Consider the following 24,331-nt stretch of genomic DNA (forward strand, 5'->3'; position numbering starts at 1 on the left):
TTTATTTATTATAAGTACTTGCTGTATCAAATATCACTAAATGGTGATGTACATATCTTCAGCAGTTAATTATTTTAGAAGCACGTGCAAAAGTAACGACAGTCTCTGCATAGTTATCTACATACTATATAAAGAGCTATAGAGTACTACATACCTGAAGACTCTTGTGTTAATCTGGAAAAGTCTGTTGCATTTCAAAAGTGTAGTGGGTATCAACCACTTTCTCTTTTATTGTGTTGAGAGGTTTCTTTTCAGTCAACCTGGTTGCTTGACTATTCAAAGGTGAAACAATTTCCAGAAGCCTCTTCACCCATTTGATTGATCTCTTTTCAGATGTGACATTCATTTCTGGACTGTATTGGAAAGAAGAGATGCTCACCTGAAGTATGATTGAGTTGCTCAATGATTCCCTGTTACCAATGAACGTTCACATTTCCTCAGCTTATTTTTTATACCATGCTTTGCTATCTCTGTTGTGACTTCACCTGTGAATTCATGCCCAGGATCACAACTTGAAGAACATTGGGCTATCTGTGTGGTACACATTTATAAATAATCTGAAGAGCTCTTGAGACCTCAGTAGCATCCTTACATCTGTATAGCCATCTACATTTGACATAAAGAGCTCCACCATTTTATACCTGAAGACTTGTGTTTGTCGGAAAAAAATCTGTTGCAATTTAAAATTATCAAATTTCACTTAAAGGTGATGTTCATTTCTTCAGCACTGAATTTTTTCAAAAACAAATGCCAAACTAACAACAGTCTCTGCATAGCCATGTATCTACATCCAACATAAAGAGCTTCACTACCCAAAGACCCTTTTGTTTATCGGAAAAAGTCTGTTGCATTTTAAAGTGTAGATGTTTCTAATGTAAAGTGTTCATCACCATCACTTTTAGCAGATATGAATGGTCCTCTAAGTTCTCCAAACTCCATAGATAGCTCTGTAAATGTTTCTGTATAAGCGATTCACTTGAGAGAGTTTCCTTGTAAAGGTTTTTTTACCTTTGGTGTCTTTTAGAAGAGGTTTTATCTGAAAATTTGACTTGCCAAATGTGGGATGTGGCTTATCTGGTAGTGCGGCTTGTATGGTGGTGTTTTTGATATTCTTTTTCAGCTTTTTAAAGTGTAAAATGTCAGTCTGAGATACTTACAGAGAAACCACTGATATACATAGCCTTTTTTAGAGCTTTTGAGACAGGGCCCACATTTTGGAGTTAAGAAGGCCAGCACTAGGAAGACAAAAACTCTAAATGTAGTAGTTAGGCTAACGAGTAAGTGCTGAAACAATCATGTGTACTGCCGTTCTCTTCAAAGGGTGAAAACCTTAGCAGTACAAGATTTTGCTTCATCTGTCTTTATTCATGTACATATATTAACAATGATGGGAAAGCCAATCAGGTTCCAGTTTTTGTTTTACAAGAGGAACAAGCATTTATCATAAATTTTTAGATATGGAACCTTTAAATCAAAGTGTGATATCTTTTAAGATGTTCAAACCTGTATGTGATGTTGTGGCCTGATGTTTTAAATACGACATTTTACCAGGGTATGAGTTTTAAAAATTAACGCAATTTGAATTGGGAGAGCTAAAGTATGTATATACTCCAAGAGGATGATGTATTATAAGTACTTGCTGTATCAAATTTCAATCAATGGTGATGTACATATCTTTACCAGTGAATTATTTTAGAAGCATGTGCAAAAGCAACAACAGTCTCTGCATAGTTATATACATACCACATAAACAGCTGGACTACTACATACCCAACGACTCTTGTGTTTATCAGGAAAAGTGTGTTGCATTTCAAAAGTGTAGTTGGCATCAACCACCTTCTCTTTCATTGTGTCGACAGAGTTTTTTTTAGTCAACCTGGTCACTTGACTATTCAAAGATGAGACAAGTTCTGGAAGCCTTTAACCCATTCAGCTGATTTCCTTGCAGATGAAAATTCATCTCTATACCGAATTGGAAAGTAAGGAGATGGTCACCTAAAAATCAATTGAATTGCTTAATGATTCTCTGATCCCTATGAATGTTCATATTTCGTCTTCTTATCCTTACACCATGCTTTGCTATCTCTGTTGTGGCTTGCACTATGAATTCATGACCCAGGATCAACTTGAAGAACATTAGGCCATCTGTTTGGTACACACTTGTAAATTGTCTGAAAATCTCTTGAGACCTTAGTATGGCTGCAGCCCTCCCTGCCCCTTTCTACTCAGCCACCCATGTGATCTTTGAGAAATTTTGGTGTGGAATAGTATGCAGTAAATAATTTAACCTAACTACATGCATTACTGCATGCCTTAATGCATTTTGAATTGGAGGAGCTAAAGTACGCATACTTTATGAGGATGATGTTTAAGTACTTGCTGTATTAAACTTCACTCGATGGTGATGTACATTTCTTTAGCACTGAATTGTTTTAGAAGCATATGCCAAACTAACAATGGTCTCTGCATAGCCATCTTCATCCGACATAGAGAGCTTCACTACTACATACCCAAAGAGTATTGTCGTTATCAGATTAAGTCTGTTATATTTTAAAAGTGTAGTGGTTTGTAATGTTAAAGTGTGGATCAGCATCACTTTTAGCAGATATAGATGGTCCTCTTATTTAGATATAGAACCTTGAAATCTAGGTGTATTATCTTTTGTCAAGATGTTCAACCTTGTATGTGACGTTGTTGCCTGATGTTTTAAAGACATTTACTTGCGTATGATTTGTAAAAATTAATGTAATTTGAATTGGGAGAGCTAAAGTGTGGATACTCCAAGAGGATGATGTATTATAAGTACTTGCTGTATTAAATATCACCCAATGGTGATGTATATATCTTCAGCAGTGAATGTTTTTAGAAGCCTGTGCATAAGTAAGAGCAGTCTCTGCATAGTTCTCTGCATCTCCACTTGACTTATCTTTAAGCTTATTTATAACATCACTGCTTTTATCGTTGTAAGTCTCCAGCTTCAATTTCGTACCTAAAGCTTCTAGTGTCTATGAAGAGAAGCCTTGCATGGCCACTATACTTCTTCTTTATGTAGTTAGAGTGAAAATCATAGATGAGTCTTGCTGCTGATGTTGAGGACGCTCATTCAACAAGCTTAAGGATACTCAAGAGCAACCTCGTGGATGCAAGGGACACTGCGCCAATTGTCAAAGTTAGTCATCCAGTTTAAACCTCAAAGAGAAAGAGGCTGCTACACCCCACAACCTTACAGGTTGTTTGCGTTAAGATAAGTGAATATATCGTTGGACTGTTGTAATCATCCATATATAAATTATTTGCCCTTCCAAAGCGTTTTGAGATCATTGAAACACCTTCCCAAATTTCTTTTTCAGTGATCTACAACATGTCAGCATGAGTGTGTATAATTCAAGCGGTACATTAGTCTCCTACAAGATAGTTTCATCAACATCTTTCTATTCCTGTTGTTTTTCCCAACATTATGTGTTTAAATTGGTTCCCATTGATATACCATGCGCACTTTGACCTGGTCACGTTTCATGAAGGCGGGCAAGTGTCTGGTATGCTGATCAAAGTAGTATTTTTACTTTTGTTGCTTTAGCTTCAATTTCTCCCTTATTTTGTGTGGATCCAGGACATTGGGCTGCAGCTGAGCCTCAGTTGTTGGGACAATTGATCTGACTTGTCTACTCATGAGTAGTTGTGCTGGTGAGCCACATCATCAATGGGTGTGTTTCTGTACTCCAGTAATCCGAGATATCTTGCTTTGCTTTGATTAGCAGATTCTTTACAGTTTGAACTGACTTCTCCATGAGCTTGTTTGCTAGAGGGTAGAGTGGACTTGTGGTAGTGTGTTTGAATTCCCATTGTTTTGCAACGAACAGAGGCTTCTTTAAGATCATCAGCATTCAAATTCTTGGTCTGTCACTCTGGATGTGGAAGGAACCTCTTTCCTTTACACTTCAGGTGGAACTTTTGCCTCATCCACTAGGCAAAGAATCATATCAGCTTTCTCCAAGAAGAGTACCTTTCCTATTTTACCATCGTCATTAAGGGGTGAACGACGTTGTTAAGATTGCGGCTCTGACCTCTCTGTGTGTCATCTAAGTTCCTCCACAAGAATTGCGAAGAGTCTCTATCTTCCTCACAAACATAGACCTGGTGAAACATTTGTTCAATGTGCACCATGAAACCAATATTTCCACTCTGAAATCTCATCAGGATTCCAGCCAGACTGTATTAAAAAGTCGGGACCAGTCAGAGGCTTGTCATTCAGTGAAACACTTTCAAACTTTGCTGTAGCATCAAAAACTATGTGGACTTTTCTGGGCTTATTAGGGTTCAACAATGCATGGTGAGGTAGATACCACGTTGAGAGGGACGTTGCTTCAGCCTCTTCTAATGTCATCTGTCTTGCATGTCCTTTGCTGGGATTGTTGCAGTATCTTCATATGTAGGTATGTTTGTATTTAACTTGATGGCAGACTTCTGCTCAACCTGCTTGGTGTTTATGCCACTTTCTTGTCGAATCTTTGCATCCTCTGTTACTGATTTCTTCTCCTCTTTTTCTTTTAGTACTTGTTTGAGCTTCTTCAGTGCTTCGGCGTTTAAATATTTTGTTATGACTTGTGGTAACGCCAGATGTCCCTCGTCTCTCTTTCACGCTTTGCTGAGCCAAACAGTTGCTGTTCTCACCTCCATCTGCATCTTTTTGACAATTTCAGGCATTTTGATTGCGTTCTCTGTCACGTTAAGGACACCTATTGTTGCACTGTGCTCAATCTCACACAGAAATTAAACAACACGTTTCCTCGTAAACTAGAATCGATCTCTGATTATTTTTTCCACGAGTACATGGGATCTACTGATTCCATAATATGTATTCAGGGGCTGGGCCCAGTCTCTCTCGTCCTACATGCTACCTCCTCTTTCTTTTACCGTGCTTCTCAGTAAAGTAGCCAATGCCCTTTCATCTTAAGGGGATAACCTGATAACCTGAGGGTGCTTGTTTTTTCACATAAGAATCAGTCTCCCAAAATTTCGCAACCTTTTGCTGCAGAAAGGGGTTCTTTGTTCTTTGCAAGAAAGTTAACATTGATGGCTTCGCACAGTCCTTTGGTTGCATTTCCAAAGAAGGTTCACCTAAGGGCTGTCTTCACAGGAATGGGCTCATCTACTCATCCCTGTTGGACTTTAAGGTGGATCAGTAGATGAGGCATGTCAGATCCATGCCATTCCTTAAGACAGCGTTTTTCACTTGAACAGTTGGTGGCCTGATGGTTTTCCTTTAAGCAATTGAAACAGAGTTGGTGTTCCCATGCAATCTTTTACATTTCTTGTCGCTACTTGGAATTAAACACTGGCATTATGTTACAGGGTGTTTATTTTTGCAAACAGCGCATCTCTTATTCTCTAATTCAACCTTCTTATCCACTTCCTTTCTTTGGAACTGGGTATGGGTTTTCCCAGGCTCACTGAAACTATTGCATTATCTCCAAGACTCAGTAGGGAGCCTTGCATTCACAGCCAAGGGGCACAATTCAACACATGGCTTTGGGTCTCGAGAACTGTTGCTGTCCAGTGGAACTTCTGATGGGAGCTCTGCCCCTGTGGTAAGGGGGTGTAGTTAGATGCTTGACTTTACTCTAGTAGATCTTAGCTTCTTGACCTAGAAAGATGGTCTCCTGACTTTTTATGAGGCCATCAACAAGAGCATCTACTGGTTGTTCAACATGTGTTAAGTGTTGTGAAGGTGACAGGCCAAAACCACTCAGGTAAGAGTTGATGCCTTGTGGGTATCAGGAGCCCATTGTGTGATAGAAGGTGGTTGAAGAGGTGGGCAGAACAGCATATTTTGTTCCACGAGAAGCCCAAGCTTTATTGCCACTACAACTAGTACTGAGATTTGATGTCAAAGGCACTCTTGCAGTCCCTGCCAGGGAACTGATACACATGATGAATTTCTCCACCAAAATAAAGGGGAAGATACACTACTATAATGAGATGACTAATAGTTGAAGTATACCCCAGGGGGTAGTACACATCAACATGATTGCAATCCGCTTTCCAACATTTTGGTTCTTCTCTGCAGAGCAGTTGTTGCCCACAGGCACACAATATCTCCTTTTCTGGGCAGACTGACTTGTGTTGCAACACATCTCCCTGTTCAAGTTTCACTGGGCACAAGCCACAGAGCTGCTCAATTTCCTGGCAATTGTGGACAATGTGCTTCCTAATATCCTCAAGAAGCACATCCCTTGAGAAGCACAGCCCAGGCGCTTGGCTGTTATGTCTTCCATCATTTTGGCTGTAGACAGTTTCAACAGAAACTCATTCTTGGCCACCTGTGCTTATGGCAAAGACATGCCCTGTTTTCCTCCATTTGTTTGGCACAGTGACCACAAACAGAATGGCCACACAGGTTACACATTTGAGCATTGACCATCGGACAAGTACTGCAACATGAATAGAGATAAGTTAGGAATAACCTGTGTCTCTCATCCTGTGCCACACATATCTATGACATTGGCTTATCCACATTTCCTGTGGAATTGTCTTGACTTTTCAACCTGGAAACAGTGTTTCTTTTTGCTCCTTCTACAATGCAGCATGCGATCTAACTAGATTTTATGCCCATAAGCAGCATTATTTTAAAAAAACATTCTAACTGTCCTTGCTTACCTAAAAGATGATCACAAATTACTTTGCCTTTTGTAATATCTTTACAGTAACAGACCTGATTGATGCATTTAAGTAGTGGCTTATGTTGAGTACAGTATGTTCAAGACAGATCCAGCAAATGAAGTTGAAGGAGAGATGACAGTTGTAAAGGAAGACACAATCTCCCAACTTGGTATGCTTTTACTAATTACACCTCTGCTCAACTAGGAAGCCTCTAGCCCAACATGGCGGGGTGAGACTTAAGACCAAGGAAGATGAGTTTTTTGCAAGAGTCAGCAAAATAATCATCATTGGGTTGACATCATTAGTAAAATTCTCTTGGTTACTCTGGGTATCTCAAATCATTACCAGAAATATATATTAGTGCTCTCAAGGAGACAAATTAATTTCATACAAGAATTAAATTACACTACAAATAATATTTGAAAACTGGCATGGATTTATTATAGGCAAAAGTGCACGCCATATCAAGTATTCCTTAAACATAAGCTACAGCTGCTCCTTCTAAACATATATATGCTTCCAATAGCTTAAAATTAGAACTATTCATACCAACTTGGTAAGGACTGTGAATTTGGGTGGGGATGTAATATTTCATCAATATCAGTCTTGTTTGAATAACAATAATATTCACTTTCCTAATTTTGATTTTCCAGTGTATCTTAATGATGATGATGAAATGACAGAACATTGCTACTCATCAACACCTAGAAAAGCCATATCCACTGGTAGGAATTGCAATAAAAATTGTATCTTATTATCTGAGAGGATTCATTTGAAATGACTTGATAACATCTATTCTTTAACATTATAGATCCTCACAGTATTGCTGAACATTTCGCATGAAAATTTTATAGCGAGTAGTGAATGGCATATTACACATTGCTGTGTTGTTTTAAAAATCCAGACAAATCATGAGACCTGGTACTGAAAGCAACTGAATTTTCAGTCGTTTGTTCCATTAACAAAGATCCTCTCCTTAGCAAAAATTTTCTCTAAAAGTTTAACACAGAGAACCATTGGGAGTTTGAGTTTGATAGTTCTGCATTAGAACGTTAAAAAAAAAAGGAAACGACTTGTATTATGCACTTTGGAAAATCAAGGTTTTGTGCAGTATGAAAATTTGATCTTACCACCAATCTATTAAAGAACATTCTGTTTCTTATGCATATTTTAATTTTGTTTCAGATAAAGTAGAAATAGGTTTGCTGGGTGCAGTAGAATGTGTTCATTTTGGAGGGCCATCTACTGCTCATGTCTTAGAAGGTGAGCCATCTATAATTAATAATCTCTGAGATGGTTAAGTTAAGGGGGAAGCTTCATGTTATTTTTAGTATCAGCATTTTGTTTACTGCAAATGTTGGTGGGATTTAGCATTTCACCTTTTAAATAGAATCTGGATGACTTAGCCTTCAAGATTCTTTTTACATTTAGTTCAACACTGAAAAGCCAAAAAAAACTTGGAAAGGACAAACTAACGGAATCAGCATAAGCTCATGAAACGAATTGAAATCTATAATAAGCAAATGTTCTTTAAAAAACCATAAATATGTACTTTGTGTCATGTACAGAAGCCTGAGTGGGTTATGTACTCACCCATGAACTGCATCAGCTCATTAATCAGGTTTGTATGATTAACATTTGAATAAAAACTGTAATCCCAACTTTTAACTTGTTTGTAAAGCTGGCAAAGTAGAATAGGTGGAAGACACCACAGTACTGGCAGAACTTGGGTAGTGCATAAGTTCCTTAGAGAGACAAAATTTTTATTATGAATAATATTGTATGTAGACTGCACCGTGCATTTTCCATGTGTGTTGATAATGCTTTTTAATGCTATTGTCGATTAAAAATTTACAGATCCCACAAGTGGACCAGCCTACAATGTCGCACTTTTCTGCTGCAGCACAAATGCTGTCAAAACTATTTTCAGAAGCTACAAGACTTTAGGCTAGGGAATTAAGTTTCCTGTTAAGTCCATTACTCATTACTTCAATCAAAGAAAGTAATAACTATCAAGTATAACCTCTTTCCACATTACACCACTTTTTATTTTAAAAAAAAGCTATTACAGAAATCTGGCAGATCAATGCTTTCTACCAAAAACCTCCTATCAACATGGTACATCACATTTTTGAGATTTCACTCTTATTTTTCTGTTTCAATCAATTCAATCCTTAAGTTCCTATTCTCATCAGTTTAATCTCCTGATGATAACCCAATTCAGTAACATTGACTTGATTCTAAATGTTTTGTGCATAGATGCAGCTGCAGGCTCATTTTGATGGGAAGCCAGTGTGCCTAATATGTTTTAAACTTAAACATATGTGAGTATGTAGCTAATTTTAAATTTCTCAATACTAGTTTATATGTGAGCTAAAGTGAAAGTACCATTCAGTGGGCAGGCTTTGGGAAGCAAATTAAGAGGCTGAGTTTGGAATTGACTATGATTGGATACAAGAGGTTGAAATTGATTGCATGGGTAATGAAGATGCATTGAGTAACAGTATGATTATTAGCCTTTGGTGTGAACCATAAGTGTAATGAAGAGTGGAAGTACTTCTTGCTGCTGAAGCCACGTTGGTTGAGGGCATTTCTCTGCAAAAATATCTCTGCGTTTTTGTTTTCTATTTTTATGTTTCTCTAGTTTATGGGAAGTCTGATCACTTTGCAGATATGGAGTTGGAGTTGGAGTTGGAGTTGGAGTGTCGCATTTTTCAACCCTCAATGTCTCCAGGATATATCATTACAGGTATGCAAAGTGACTATTAGTTACCGTATGTTAAAGAAATGTTATGGCCGGCCAAATTAAATTGCCATTCATTAGTATGTTTTAAGCATGAAAATATAGGTAAGCAACTGAGAAAGGTACTAATCAGTGATATATTTTGTAGGAGGTTATGCAGATATGCTCTGTAAATTTGAAAGAGCCTGGACAGAAGCCTGTCTTGCAGCTTAAGCTGTGTGAGAATTGGTAAGTTTTGATGAAATTAATGGAATATTTGCTACTAGATGGTTTTAAAGAGTTAATATATGAACAAGACTTCTAATTATGGGGATTATAAACAAATTTGATTACCCACTCTCAGAGACATGTGATTTTCTGGTTCCTTTTTAAATTAACACTTGTTGGTTTCTTAAAATAATTTATTAGCTTGGTTTTTTCGACATATGATTGCCTGGAAGTTTTTTTTGTGATCTCGCTCTTTGTGAGACATTTAAAAAGTTGTGCATTCTAGGACTAAAATGAACACTCGACAGTCACATTACGCACAGGTGATATTCGTATTTTACTAATAGTTAATGCTTGTGTTATACCAACACAGTCGTAATCTGCATTTGAAACATCGTGCTTTGTAACACAGAGAAGACATCGTGCTTTTTAAGACATACATGCTTCTTGAGACATTTGAGACACTGGGTTTTTTAAGTAATTTAAGACATCGTACCTTTTAAGAAATTTAGGATATCACGAGTCTTAAGAATTTGAGACATTGTGCTTTTTAAGTCATTTGAGGCTATGTATCAAATATTTTAAAAAGCACAATGAATCAAATGTCTTAAAAAAGCACAACATCAAATTCCTTAAAGTGCACAAGACATTTGAGACATTGTGCTTTTTAAGACATTTGATAAGTCGTGCATTTTAAGACATTTAAGAACTTATGCATTGTTAAAATGAAATTTGAGAGTTCTTGCTTTCTTAAGGCATTGGGATCTACCTGGTGTATAAGAGGATATGCTGTAATGCTCTAATTTAAAAATTGATAGTTATAGAAACAACAAGTGCATCCCATACTTACTTTCATATCAAAATCTTTGGAGTGACTGTTGGTATGACATAACAGCTTGCATTCCTTTTTCGGCCCCCTAAGTAATCTTTTTCATTGTTACTACTTCCCCCTCGGGATCAAAACCAAGTTAATTACCCAATTAATTTTCATCTAAATGCACTTTGTCATTTGGAATTTTTACACTCTAAAGATCACTTGTTTTTTGCCCAAGGTTCTATCTATAAGAATAATGGTTTTATCTAAACCTTTGACTTACGCTTACTGTGGATATCTGTATTGATAGGAGGCCACAAACAAAGCAAAACAACGTGAGCCTGAGGTAAGTGGCTCAGAGCAGGTACCTGGTAGATTTGAAAAGTCTTAGTTGGTTAATGGTAATGGAGTAGCAAAATAGCTCTCCATAAAATTTCCCTAACTAAACATTTCAAGGCAAGACACCTCACACATTTAGATCTTCTGCAAGCCCACCAGAGATAACTAAATAATTCTTAGAAAAATGTTCATAGGGAGAGGAAGAGGAAGGAAACCTTGATGTCACCGAACCAGACAGGGAATGGGTAATTACTTTTGCACTAATATTCATAGCACTTTGGACACATTCTATGTTAGGTGCATACCCTGTGTTGATCTAAAATGCCTTTTCTTTATGCAACATGCATTGGCTTTGAACGATGTAATAGTTGTAATAGAGAGTAAAGATAATCTTGCCTATTGTATCTTGATCATTTGGTTCTCAACAGAGTTGATAATGAAAATTGATTACAGAAAGAGGACTGTAGAGTCATAACTAACCCCTTAATTCAGTATTGGGAAAAATCTGTTGCATTTCAAAAGTGTAGTTTGGGTCAACCACCTTCTCTCTGATTGCGTCAACAGGTTTCTTTTCAGTCAACTTGGTCACTTGACCATTCAAAGGTGAAACAACTTCTGGAAGCCTCTTCACCCATTTGGTTGATCTCTTTCCAGATATGAAATTTATCTCTGGACTGTATTGGAAAGTGAAGAGAAGCTCACCTAAAGTTTGATTGGATCGCCCGACAATTCCCTGGGCCCATATGAATGAATGTTCACATTTCCCCTTCTTATTCTTACGCCATGCTTTGCCATCTCTCTTGTGACTTGAACCATGAATTTGTGCCCGGGATCAACTTGAATATTAGGCCATCTGCATGGTACACACTCATAAATTATCAGTGAACGTGGTTGCTTGACTATTCAACAGTGAAACACCTACTGGAAGCCTCTTCACCCGTTTGGTTGATATGAAATTCATCTCTGGACTGTATAGGAGAGTGAAGATGAAGTGTGAGTGAGTGAGGAGAAAGAGAGTGAAAAGAGAGAGAGAGTGAAGAGATGCTGACCTAAGAATCAATTGAATTATGCAATGATTCCACGATACCTAGGAACGTTCACATTTCCTCTTCTTATCCTTACACCGTGCTTTGCCGTCCCCCTTGTGAGTTCAACCGTGAATTCATGCCCAGAAGCAAGTTGAAGATCATTAGGCCACCTGCGTGGTACATACTCATAAATTATCTGAAAAGCTCTTAACACCTCAGTAGAATCCTTTGAGGTGGGAGGTTCGGCAACCTTGAATCTGCTTGAAACATCAACAATTTTTAATGCATATTTATAGACTTTCCTCCCTTTCAGGAGCCTGTCATGAGAAGGGCAAAAATCTTAAGCTTGATGAACTACATTTGGGAATGGCACATCAAGAGTTGGTCTTGCCATATGTTAAGGTGCAGGCAAATAAATCTGCAAGATGGCTTGCTTCATCAGTCAAAGCTTTTTGATGTCGTCAGACACTCCAGCTTCTCCAACTTCATAAACGCAGGCAATCCATCCAAAAGTGTTTAGGGCTATAGTAGATTTGTGAAAGATTTATTTCCATTCAGTTAGAGTTCACAGCCAGTCTCAAAGTAAAGGCACTGGTAACAACGAAGATCATTTCACCTTGCTTCGGCACCAAAAGGTGGAGGCTGTGCTCCCCAAATATTTATCAAGGGATGTATTTGATGGGGAAGGGGGAGGGGCTACAGCCCTCCCTGCCCCTTTCTACTCAGCCATGTATGTGATCTCTAAGAAATTTTAGCACTTAAATATGCAGTAAATAATTTAATCTGAACTACATGCATTACTGTGTGCCTTACTGCATTTTGAATTGGAAGGGCTAAAGTATGCATACTTCATGACGACGATGTATAAGTACTCTCTTCATCAAATTTCACTTAATTGTGATGTACATCTCTTCTACACTGAATTGCTTTAGAAGCATATGTCAAAGTAACAATGGTCTATGCTTAGCCACGTACCGACATCTGAAATAAAGAGCTCCTCTACTACACACCCGAAGACTCTTGTGGTTATCGGGAAAAAGTTTGTTGCATTTCAAAAATGTAGTTGTTTGCATGTTAAAGTGTTCATCAGCATCACATTGGTCCTTCAAGTGCTCCAAACTCCATGGATCTGTAAACGTTTCTGTATAAAGGATTCACTTGAAAGAGTTTACTTGTAAAAGGTTTTTTTCCTTAGGTGTCTTTTAAAAGAGGGTTTGTCCCAAAGTTTGACTTTTCAAATAGTGAATGCGGCTAGTACACTAGTGTTTATGATACTCTTTGTCAGCTTTTTAACTGCAAGATGTAAGTCTGAGATATTTATAGAGAAACCACTGTTATGTATAGCCTTTTTTAGAGCACAGCTTTTGAGACAGGGCCCAGATTCTCAAGTCAAGAGAGCCAGCACCAGGAAGACAAAAACTCTAAATGTATTAGTGAGGCTACCAAGTGAGTGCCGTAACAAGCATGTGTATTGTCTCTTTCCTGTAAAGGGTGAAAACCCTAGCATTACAATGTTTTGCTTGATTTGTCTTTATTCATGTACATACAATGATGAGAAAACCAACCAGGTTCCAATTTTTCTTGCAAGACAAACAAGCATTTATCATTGTTATTTAGATATAGAACCTTGGATTCATTGTGTGTTACCTTTTGTCAAGATGTTCAACCTTGTATGTGATGCTCTTGCCTGATGTTTTAAATACAAGACATTTTACCTGGGTATGAATTGATGAATTAATTAGGAGAGTTAAAGTATGTACACTCTAGGAGGATGATGTATTATAAGTACTTGCTGTATCCAATTTCACTCAATGGTGATGTACATATCTTTAGCAGTGAATAATTTTAGAAGCATGTGCATAAGTAACTACATTCTCTGCAGAGTTATATACATACCACATAAAGAGCTAGACTACTACGTACCCGAAGACTCTCGTGTTTATTGGGAACATTCTGTTACATTTCAAAAGTGTAGCTGGTGTCAACCACCTTCTCTTTGATTGTGTCATCGGGTTTCTTTTCAGTCAACCTGGTCACCTGACTATTTAAGGTGAAACAACTTCTGGAAGGCTCCTCACCCATTCGGTTTTTCTCTTTCTAGATGTGAAATTCATCTCTGGACTGTATTGGAAGATGAAGAGACGGTCACCTAAAGTTCGATTGAATTGCTCAAAGATTCCCTAATCCCTAAAAACATTCAAATTTCCTCTTCTTATCCTTACACCATGCTTTGCCATCTCTTTTGTGACTTCATTCATGAATTCATGCCCAGGATCAACTTGAAGAATATTAGGCCATCTGCATGGTACACACTCAAAAATTGTCTGAAAAGGTCTTTAGACCTCAGTAGGGCGACAGCCCTCCTTGCCCCTTTCTACTCAGCCACTTATGTGATCTCTAAGAAATTTTTGTACTGAATAGTATGAAGTAAATAATTCAACCTGAACTACATCCATAAATGCATTTTGAATTGGGAGAGCTAAAGTATGCATACTTCAGGAGGATGGTGTAAAAGTACTTGCTGTATCAAAGTTCACTCAATGGTGATGTACATTTCTTCAGCACTGAATTGTTTTAGAAGCACATGCCAAACTAACAACGGTCTCTGCATAGCCATCTACATCTGACATAAAGAGCTCCACTACTACATACCGAAAGACTCTTGTGTTTATTTCAAAAGTGTACTTGTTTGTAATGTTAAAGTGTTCATCAGCATCACTCGTAGGAGATATAGATGGCTCTATAACTGCTCCGAACTCCACAGATATCACTGAAAATATTTCTATATAAAGGATTCACTTGAAAGAGTTGGCTTGGAAAGGGTTTTTTTCCTTTTGTGTCTTTTAAAAAGAGTTTTATTTCAAAATTTCATTTGCCAATTGCAGGATGCGGCTTATCTCCTAGTGTGGCTTGTATGCTGGTGTTTATGATACTCTCTGGCAGCTTTATTCATGTACATATGATTAACAATTACAGGAAAGCCAACCAGGTTCCTTTTTTTGTTTTGCAAGATGAACAAGCATTTATCATTATTATTTAGATATAGAACCTTTAAATCAATGTGTGTTATCTTTTGCCATGATGTTCAACCTTGAATGTGATGTTGTTGCCTAATGTTTTAAATACAAGACATTTTACTCGGGTATAAGTTGTAAAAATTAAATGCAATGTGAATCAGGAGAGCTATAATATGTACACTTTAAGAGGATGAAGTACTATCAGTGAATTATTTTAGAAGCATGTGCAAAAGTAACAACATTCTCAGCATAGTTAACTACATACTACACAAAGAGCTAGACTACTACATACCTGGAGACTCTTATGTTTATTGGGAAAAGTTTGTAGCATTTCAAAAGTGTAGTTGCATGGCATCTTTATTGACGACTTTACTGCCAGACAATAAGAACTGCGTTCGAATCTTAAAAGGAAGTTACATTGTTATGATATGCTCAGATAATAAAGTATATGAAACGATTTGATATTTATCCAGTGAGTCGGCTAGGTCCACAGCTGACAAATGACTTGCATTAGTATTATAACATCACTATAACGTATCTCATTAGCGTTCACCAGGGCTAGAACTCCCTCTCCGTGCAACTATTCTATTAATAGCAAGCTACTTACCCAAGTATCTACACACAAACATCTTGGGGTAGTTCTTTCCAGTGATTTATCTTGGAAACCCCACGTACTGTCTGTTGTTGCAAGATCGAACAGATTATTGGGCTTACTCAAGCGGACATTTGGATCTCACTCTAGGGCTCTATTTACTGGTTATAGATCCATGATCCGTCCAATACTCGAGTACGCTTGTCAAGCGTGGAATCCTCACCAGGCATATCTCATTGAAAAACTTGAATGCGTGCAAAGGAACGTTACAAGATGGATCATTGATAAAGACACTCCGTATGAAGACCGACTGAAATCCTTGAAACTAGCGACACTAGTTCAGCGCAGAGAGTTTCTTAGTTTGGTTCAGCTTTTTAAGTTCATTAAAGGACACTCTTCTGTAAACACTAATAATTACATATCCTTCAGTAACAGGTACTCAAGAAAAAGTCATCAGTTTAAACTATATAAACCATTTAGCCGTACAGACATCTTTAAGTACTCTTTTTGGCACAGACATATCGACACATGAAACAGTTTACCATCATCAGTAGTTGAACTTGACTCAATTAATGCTTTTAAGAAAGCTCTTAAATCAACATTTTTTAATTAGGCCTATGACTAAAAATTAAATTATTCTATGTATTATACATTATTTAGTTATAATCTTAAACAAAATAGTTATCTTAGATATGTCTTCTTTATTTAGATTTTATATTTATATAGATATATGCCTGTATGTAAAATGTTTCAGTATGTATATTGCATAGTATTAAATTTTTATATCTGGGGTATAGTTTACAATGAGGATTAAGTTCCTCCCTTCTATAACCCTTTTTTAATAATAATATGTTATATGTTCTTATTTAAATAAAGTTGTTATATATATAAATTAACTTAATGATCGATTATAGAATTTCTCGACGTAACAGTATACACTTATAAATTGTCTGATAAGCTCTTGAAACCTCATTAGGGCTACAGCCCTCCTTGCTCCTTTCTACTCAGCCACCCATGTGATCTCTTAGAAATTCTTGTACTTAATAATATGAAGTAAATAATTGAACCTGAACTACATGCATTAATACATGCAGTAATGCATTTTGAATTGGGAGAGCTAAAGTATGCATACTTTATAAGGATGATGTATAAGTACTTGCAGTATCAAATTTCACTCAATGGTTATTTACATTTCTTCAGCACTGAATTGTTTCAGAAGCATATGCCAAACTAACAACGGTCTCTGCATAGCCATCTACACCATCATAAAGAGCTCCACTACTTCATACCTGAAGGCTCTTTTTTATTGGGAAAAGTTTGGTGCTTTTCAAAAGTGTAGCTGTTTAAAATGTAAAGGTCTTCATTAGCATCACTCTTCGGAGATATAGATGGTCGTCTTGGTGCTCCAAAGTCCATAGATAGCACTGTAAATGTCTCTGTATAAAGGATTCACTTGAGAGAGTTTGCTTGTAAAGTTTTTTTTTTCTTTCAGTGTCTTAAAAAAGGTTTTATTTCAAAATTTGACTTGCCAAATGCAAGATGCGGCTTATCTACTGATGCACCTTGTACACTGGTGTTAATGATACTCTTTGTCAGCTTTCTAAACTGCAAGATGTAAGTTGGAGATATTTTTAGAGACACCACTTTCACTGGTATGTATATCCTTTTATAGAGCACAGCTTTTGAGACAGGGCCTACATTTTGGAGTCAAGAAAGCTATCACCAGGAAGACAAAAGCTCTAAATGTATTAGTGAGGCAATCAAGTGAGTGCTGAAATAAGCGTGAGCTTTGCCTCTGCCCTTCAAAGAGTGAAAGCCTTAGCAGTACAAGATTTTGCTTGATGTGTCTTTATTCATGTACATATGATTAACAATGATGAGAAAGCCAACCAGGTTCCAATGTTCGTTTTGCAAGATGAACAAGCATTTATCATAATTATTTAGATAAAGAACCTTGAAATCAATGTGTGTTATCTTTTGTCAAGATGTTCAACCTTGTATGTAATGTTTTTGCCTAGTGTTTTAAATACAAGACATTTTACCTGGGTATGAGTCGCACAAATTAATGCAATTTGAATTGGGAGAGCTAATTAAGTATGTATACCGTAAGAGGATGATGTATTATAAGATATACTTGCTGTATCAAATTTCACTGAATGTTTATGTACATATCTTCATCAAAGAATTAATTTAGAAGCATGTGCAAAAGTAACAGCGTTCTCTGCATAGTTATATACATACCACATAAAGAGTTAGACTTCAACATACGTGAAGACTCTTGTGTTTATTGGTAGAGGTCTGTAGCTCTTTGAAAGTCTAGTTGGCATCAACCATCTTCCCTTTGATTGTGTGGACAGGTTTCTTTTCAGTCAACCTGGTCACTTGACCATTGAAATGTGAAACAACATCTGAAAGGCACTTCACCCATTCAGTTGATCTCTTTCCAGATGTGAAATTCATCTCTAGACTGTATTGGAAAGGAAGGAGACGCTCACCTAAAGTTTGATTGAATTGATTAACGATTCCCTGATCCCTAGGAACGCTCACATTTTCTCTTCTTATATCCTTACACCATACTTTGCCATCTCTCTTGTGACTTCAACTATGAATTCATGCCCAGGATCAACATAAAGAACTTTAGGCCATCTGTGTGGTACACACTTACAAATATTCTGAAAAACTCTTGAGACCTCAGTATGGCCTCCCTGCCATTTTCTAGTCAGCCAACTATGTGATCTCTTAGAAATTTTTGTACTTGTTATTATGAAGTAAATAATTTAACCTGAATTACATGTATCACTGTATTAATGCATTTTGAATTGTGAGAGCTAAAGTATGCATACTATATAAGGATGATGTCTAAGTACTTGCTGTATCAAATTTCACTAAATGGTGATGTACATTTCTTCAGCACTGAATTCTTTTAGAAGCATATGCAAAATTAGCAATGGTCTTTGCATAGCCATCTACATCCGACATAAAGAGCTCCACTACTACATTCCTGAAGACTGTTGTATTTCTTGGGAAAAAGTCTTGCATTTCAAAAGTTTAGTTGTTTGTAATGTTAAAAAGTTTATCAGCATCACTTTTAGCAGATATAGACGGTCCTCTGTGTGCTTCCAACTCCATGGATAGGTCTGTAAATGTTTCTGTATAAAGGATTCACTTGAAAGAGTTTCCATGTAAAAGGTTTTTTTTTCTTTCGGTGTCTTTTAAAAAAGTTCTTATTCCAAACTTTGACTTGCCAGATTGCCTATCCTATCTAGTAGTGCGGCTTGTACGCTGGTGTTTATGATACTCTTTGGCAGCTTTTTAAACTGCAAAATGTAAGTCTTGATATATTATAGAGATTATGTATAGCCTTTTTTAGAGCACAGCTTTTCAGACAGGGCCCACATTGTGGAGTCAAAAAAGCTAGCACCAGGAAGACAAAAACCCTAAATGTATTAGTAAGGCTAACAAGTCAGTGCTGAAACAAGCATGTGAGCTGTCTCTTCCCTACAAAGGGCGAAAAGCTTCACAGTACAAGATTTTACTTGATTTGTCTTTATTCATGTACATATGATTAACGATGATGAGAAAGCCAACCAGGTTCCAATTTTTGTTTTGCAAGATGAACAAACGTGTCATTATTATTTACATGTAGAACCTTGAAATCAATGTGTTATCTTTTCTGAAGATGTAAACCTTGTATGTGATGTTGTTGCCTGATGTTTTAAATACAAGATATTTTACCTGGGTATGAGTTGTAAACAATTAATGTAATTTGAATTGGAAGAGCTAAAGTATGTATACTCTGAGAGGATGATGTTTTATAGGTACTTGCTGTATCAAATTTCACTCAGTGGTGATGTACATATCTTTACCAGAGAATTATTTTAGAAGAATGTGCAAGTGTCAACATTCTCTGCATAGTTATCTACATACTACATAGAGAGCTTGACTACTACACACCCAAAGACCGATGTGTTTATCAGGAAAAGTCTGTCGCATTTCAAAAGTGTAGTTGACGTCAACCAACTTGTCTTTGATTGTGTGGACAGGTTTCTTTTCAGTTAACCTGGTCCCTTAACTATTCATTCACCCATTTGGTTGATCTCTTTCTAGATGTAAAATTCATCTCTGGGCTGTATGGGAAAGTGAAGAGACACCTAAAAATAAATTAAAGTGCTGAATGATTCCCTGATCCCTCTGGACATTCAAATTTCCTTTTCTTTTTCCTTACACCATGCTTTGCCATCTCCCTTGTGACTTCACTATGAATTCATGCTCATGATCAACTTGAAGTACATTAGGCCATGGGTGTGGTACACACATAAATTATCTGAAAAGTTCTTGAGATCTCAGTGGAATCCTTTGAGACGAGAGTTTCTGCAAACTTGAATCTGGTTGCAACTTGCACAATTTTCAATGTATATTTATAGACTTTCCTCTCTCTTGGTAGCCTGTCATGAGAAGGACACTGATGAACTGCATTTGGGGATGGCACATCAAGAGTTGGTCTTAGCATATATATGTTTAGGGGCAGCCAATTAAATCTGCAAGATGGCTTTCTTCATCAGCCAAAGCTTTGCAATGTTGTCATATGCTCCAGCTTTGTTAGCCAACTGTATAAACACAGGCAATCCATTCATGTGTTCAGGGCTATAGTAGATTCGTGAAAGTTTTATTTCCATGAGTACTTGCTGTATCGAATTTCACTTGATGGTGATGTACATATCTTCACCGGTGAATTATTTTAGAAGCATGTGCTAAAGTAAGAACAGTCTCTGCATAGTTCTCTACGTACCACTTGGCGCATCTTTAAACTTATCTACAACATCACTGCTCATATCCATGTAAAAGTCTTCTGTTTCAATTTCTTACCTCAAGCTTCTAGTGTTCTTTTAAGGGAAGCTTTGTATGGTCACCATACTTCTTCTCGATATAGTTAGTCGTGAAAATCACAGATCGGAGTCTTGCTGATGTTAAGGATGCTCATTTGCCAAAAGACTAGCTTATCGAGGATAAGTTCAAGGATACTCAAGAGCCACCTTGTGGATGCAAGGGACACCTTGCCAATTGTCAAAGTTAGTCATCCAGTTGAAACCTCTAAAAGAAAGAGGCTGGCACATCCCCAACCTTACAGATTGTTTGCATTAAGATAAGTGAATATATTGTTGGATTGTTGTGCTGATTCATATATGGATTATTCGCCCTTCCAAAGCGATTTGAGATCATTGAAACACCTCCCCGAATTTCTTTTTCAGTGATCTACAACATGTCAGCATGAGTGTGTAATTCAAGCTGTACATTAGTTTCGTTCAAGGTAGTTTCATCAACATCTTTCTATTCCTGCAATTTTTCCCACCATTATTTCCCACTAATTTCCCATGCGTTCTTTGACCTGGTCAACTTCCGCTAAGCCTGGCAGGTGTGGGATGTGCTGATCACAGTAGTATTTTTGCTTTAATTTCTCCATTATTTTTTGTGGATCGAGGGCTTTGGGAAGCAGCTGAGCCTCCGTTATTGGGATGATTGATCTGAGTCGTCTACTCATGAGTAGTTGTGCTGGTGAGGCGACATCATCAATGGGTGTTACTATTCCCCAGTAATCCGAGATATGGATCATGGTTTGCTTTGATTAGCAGATTCTTTACAGTTTGTACTGACTTCTCCATGAGCTTGTTTGCTTGAGGGTAGAGTGGACTTGTGGTAGAGTGTTGAAATTCCCATTGTTTTGCAATGAACAACAGAGGCTTCTTTAAGATCATTGGCATTCAAATTCTTGGTCTGTCACTCTGGAAGTGGAATTAACCTCTTTCCTTTACACTTCAGGTTGAACGTTTGCCTCATCCACCAGGCATAGAGTCGTATCAGCTTTCTCCAAGAAGAAAACTTCATCATCAGGAGGTACTCCAAGAAGGAGGAGCTCCAAGAAGAATACCTCTCATCAGGATTCCAACAAGACTGTTTAACAAGTTGGGACTAGTCAGAAGCTTGTCATTCAGTGAAACACTGTCAAACTTTGCTGTAGCATCAAAAACTTTGTGGACCTTTCCTGGTTTAGTAGGGTTCCACAATGCATGGTGAAGTAGATACCATGTTTAGGAGGACATTGCTTTAGCCTCCTCTGATGTCATCCATCTCGCTTGTCCTTTACTGACAATCATTTATGACTTTTGGGTATTTCTCCTTTACTGACATAATTGTTTATGACTTCCTGGTATTTCTCCACCTGTTGTGGGTTCTTCTTAAGTTTCTTCTCAGTTGAAAGAAGTCTCGAGACATCCATCACTCAGTTGTTTGGCAGGATCAGGTCTTGTTTCCATAACAAAGCTGTTTTATAGTGTCCTTGTTGCACTCTGCTCAATCTCAAATGTGTTTTTTTTATATAAACTAGTTAGCTAATACAGTTCAGATACGACATCAAGTTTGCAAGAGCCTTTGGTCACTGAAGGCGCACAACAAGTTGGCTTGGAACAATCAGATGTGACTACAAAAGTGTTCAGAACTGGTTTGCCCATGTGGGCTGTGGTATATACTGCAGCTGCGGAATAAAGGGAATAAAGTGTGAAGTGCTGTAAGGTACAAACCAGGTGGTCAAGACTTGATACGAAAGTATCAGTGGAGGGCTTTAAATCGAGCTAACTACTGGCTTTCGATGTTGGTACTTGGGCACTCCCAACTGACTGTAGGTCAGGTTCCTGAGGGCCTTCTCTCCCATCTAGATCGTGTAGCTCCCTTTAGATGTCCCCCTGAATCTGATCCATCATTTTCCTGAGGGGCTCTGTAGGTTGTATCTAGACCAGCTGAAGTTGGCAACTGTAAGTGGTCAGTAGTCATTTGTGGGTCAGATTGATCCCTACCATCTGCCATATTGGTACAATCCACCAGGCCACGGTGGTCATGTGGGTACATAGATGGGGTGTCTTCATCCACTGGACAAGATATTTTATGGGTAACTGTAGGATATGATGTTTCCATCTCCTACTCATTGTAGGAACTCTCTCCAGGGTTTTCAGGCTGGGGTAGTGCTCTAGATAGCAATTGGGTGGTCTTTGACGAGACTCTCATTTGTTTAGACAATGGTAAAACATCACAAGGAAGAAATAAGTTCCATTGTAATACCCTCTGCTTCCCACGGTCATGTTTGGGCTTTACTTGATAGACTGGGCCGATAGATATGTGTTCCTCAATTACATGAATTTCCTCTTCCAAGAGTGAACAAAGCTTTCCAGGGGCTTCCCTTCCTGAAAGGTTTCCAACAGGTACACAATAACCAGGAAGTAGGACTGCATCAGAAGCCTTCCTGACATAATATCCTTTACCCCTGGCTAACAATTGCTGGATACTTCTAGATGCTACATCATATGCCTGTATCATATCTATTTGCCATGTCTCAACATACTTCTGGTAATTACCTTGTTTAAGGTTGCCACCCAGGTCAAACAACAAGTTGACCAGTAATCGCAGAGAACTGCCAAACATCAGGAAAAAATGGTGAAAATCCAGTGGTTTCATGTCTTGTGCAGTTATAAGCATGTATAAGCCTGTTTAACACGATTTCTTTACCTCTGGGAGGGTCCTTAACATAGGGAGTAAGGTACAGTTCATACGTCCTACCTGGCCATTGCCCTCTGGGTGGTTTGGAGTAGTTCACAAGGTAGCAACTCCACTTAGGCATTGGAGGTGGTGGAACAATTTGTTCTCAAACTAGCCAACTGGGTCATGATGTACGTGTGCTGGAAAAGTAAATCTCGGAATTAACTTATTGCAAATCTTCTTAGCACCAGTGTGGGCCATGTTGTTGGGTGTTGCATAGGCTTGGACATATTCAGTAAAGTAATCATATTCACCTTTGCTCTTATCCTGGTGCAGGAAATCAATGGAAACCAGGTCAAAAGGTGCTGATGACATAAGGTGCATCATGAGTGCTGTGGTGACTGTGTTTGGTTTTTTTCATGTGCAACGTTGTGTCACAAAATACTCTATGTCACGGTACATATGTGGCCAGTAAAAGTGGGACCTTGTAAGATCTGCTACTTGCTTGATTCCGAGGTATCCCGTCTCTGTGTGTAGTATTATAAATGCAACTGGAATGAAGACGTGTGGTAGAACCAATTGTAACTTGGAACTTGTTCTTCATCGCAGAATACTACGTTCCTCAACTTCCAGCTTCTTCCATTCTCTTATAAGGTTGATGACACCATGGAGTTCATCCTTCAGTTGGCTACTGCTCAGTTTAATCACACATGTCTTGTAGTAAAGTACATGGCATATGGCACTATCTTACTCCTGTGCCTCCCTGATTTTCCTTAGGGCTGAAGGGTGTTAGATTCAGGTCCTTTAACGTAGGTTCAGGTGTTTTCATGTCAGTGGCAATTGCTGTAACCCATGGGATTGTGCCTTTTGCCTGCTCCCTTGCTGCATCCAGGGTTGCTGGGAGGAAATCTCTGGGTACTTTCTCTGTACAATCTCTTATATTTGTCCATGTCCAATGGAATTTTGGACATAATGTCTGCATCAGTATAGGTCTTGCTAGGTTATTAACAGTGAAGATGATGAAAGATGGGGCATAGAATAAGTAATCTCTGAATTTGTGAGTAATTGCCCACTTTAAGGCCAGGAATTCTAATTTCCCTGAGTTTAAGTGACAGTTGCGCTCCATGGGCGTCAATTTCCCGCAGCCATAGCCAACAACTCTCTATTTGTTCCCTTGTTCATGGTAGAGCACTTCCCCAAGTCCTTCACTTGAAGCATCTATGTGCAGTACAAATGGTCCTTCAAACTCAGGATAAGCCATTAGCCCAGGCTGCATTAGAAGTTTGATTAAAAAGTTTAGTCATTCTAAGTGGCCTTCATTCCATGCGATTTTGTTATTTGATGGCAGTTGTCCTTTTGATGCCGGTGACTTCCCCTTGAGATGCTCCTTTTCTCCTTTGCCTTTGT

The 24,331-nt window shown here is 38.0% G+C and overlaps 1 protein-coding gene and 1 long non-coding RNA gene across 2 annotated transcripts in view; both read left to right on the top strand.

Moving 5' to 3' along the window:
* Positions 1-24,331, top strand: part of LOC149052910 (uncharacterized) — a 143,085-nt gene that overhangs the window by 18,248 nt on the left and 100,506 nt on the right. The gene's annotated exons all lie outside the window — the stretch shown is intronic.
* Positions 5,217-8,982, top strand: LOC149052912 (uncharacterized). The gene is made up of 4 exons (XR_016187024.1): positions 5,217-6,829; positions 7,314-7,385; positions 7,846-7,923; positions 8,920-8,982. It is a non-coding gene; the product is annotated as an uncharacterized LOC149052912 (long non-coding RNA).

The sequence above is a fragment of the Pocillopora damicornis genome, chromosome 1 (genome assembly GCF_964200805.1).
Source record: "Pocillopora damicornis chromosome 1, jaPocDami1.2, whole genome shotgun sequence".
Lineage (NCBI taxonomy): Eukaryota > Metazoa > Cnidaria > Anthozoa > Scleractinia > Pocilloporidae > Pocillopora > Pocillopora damicornis.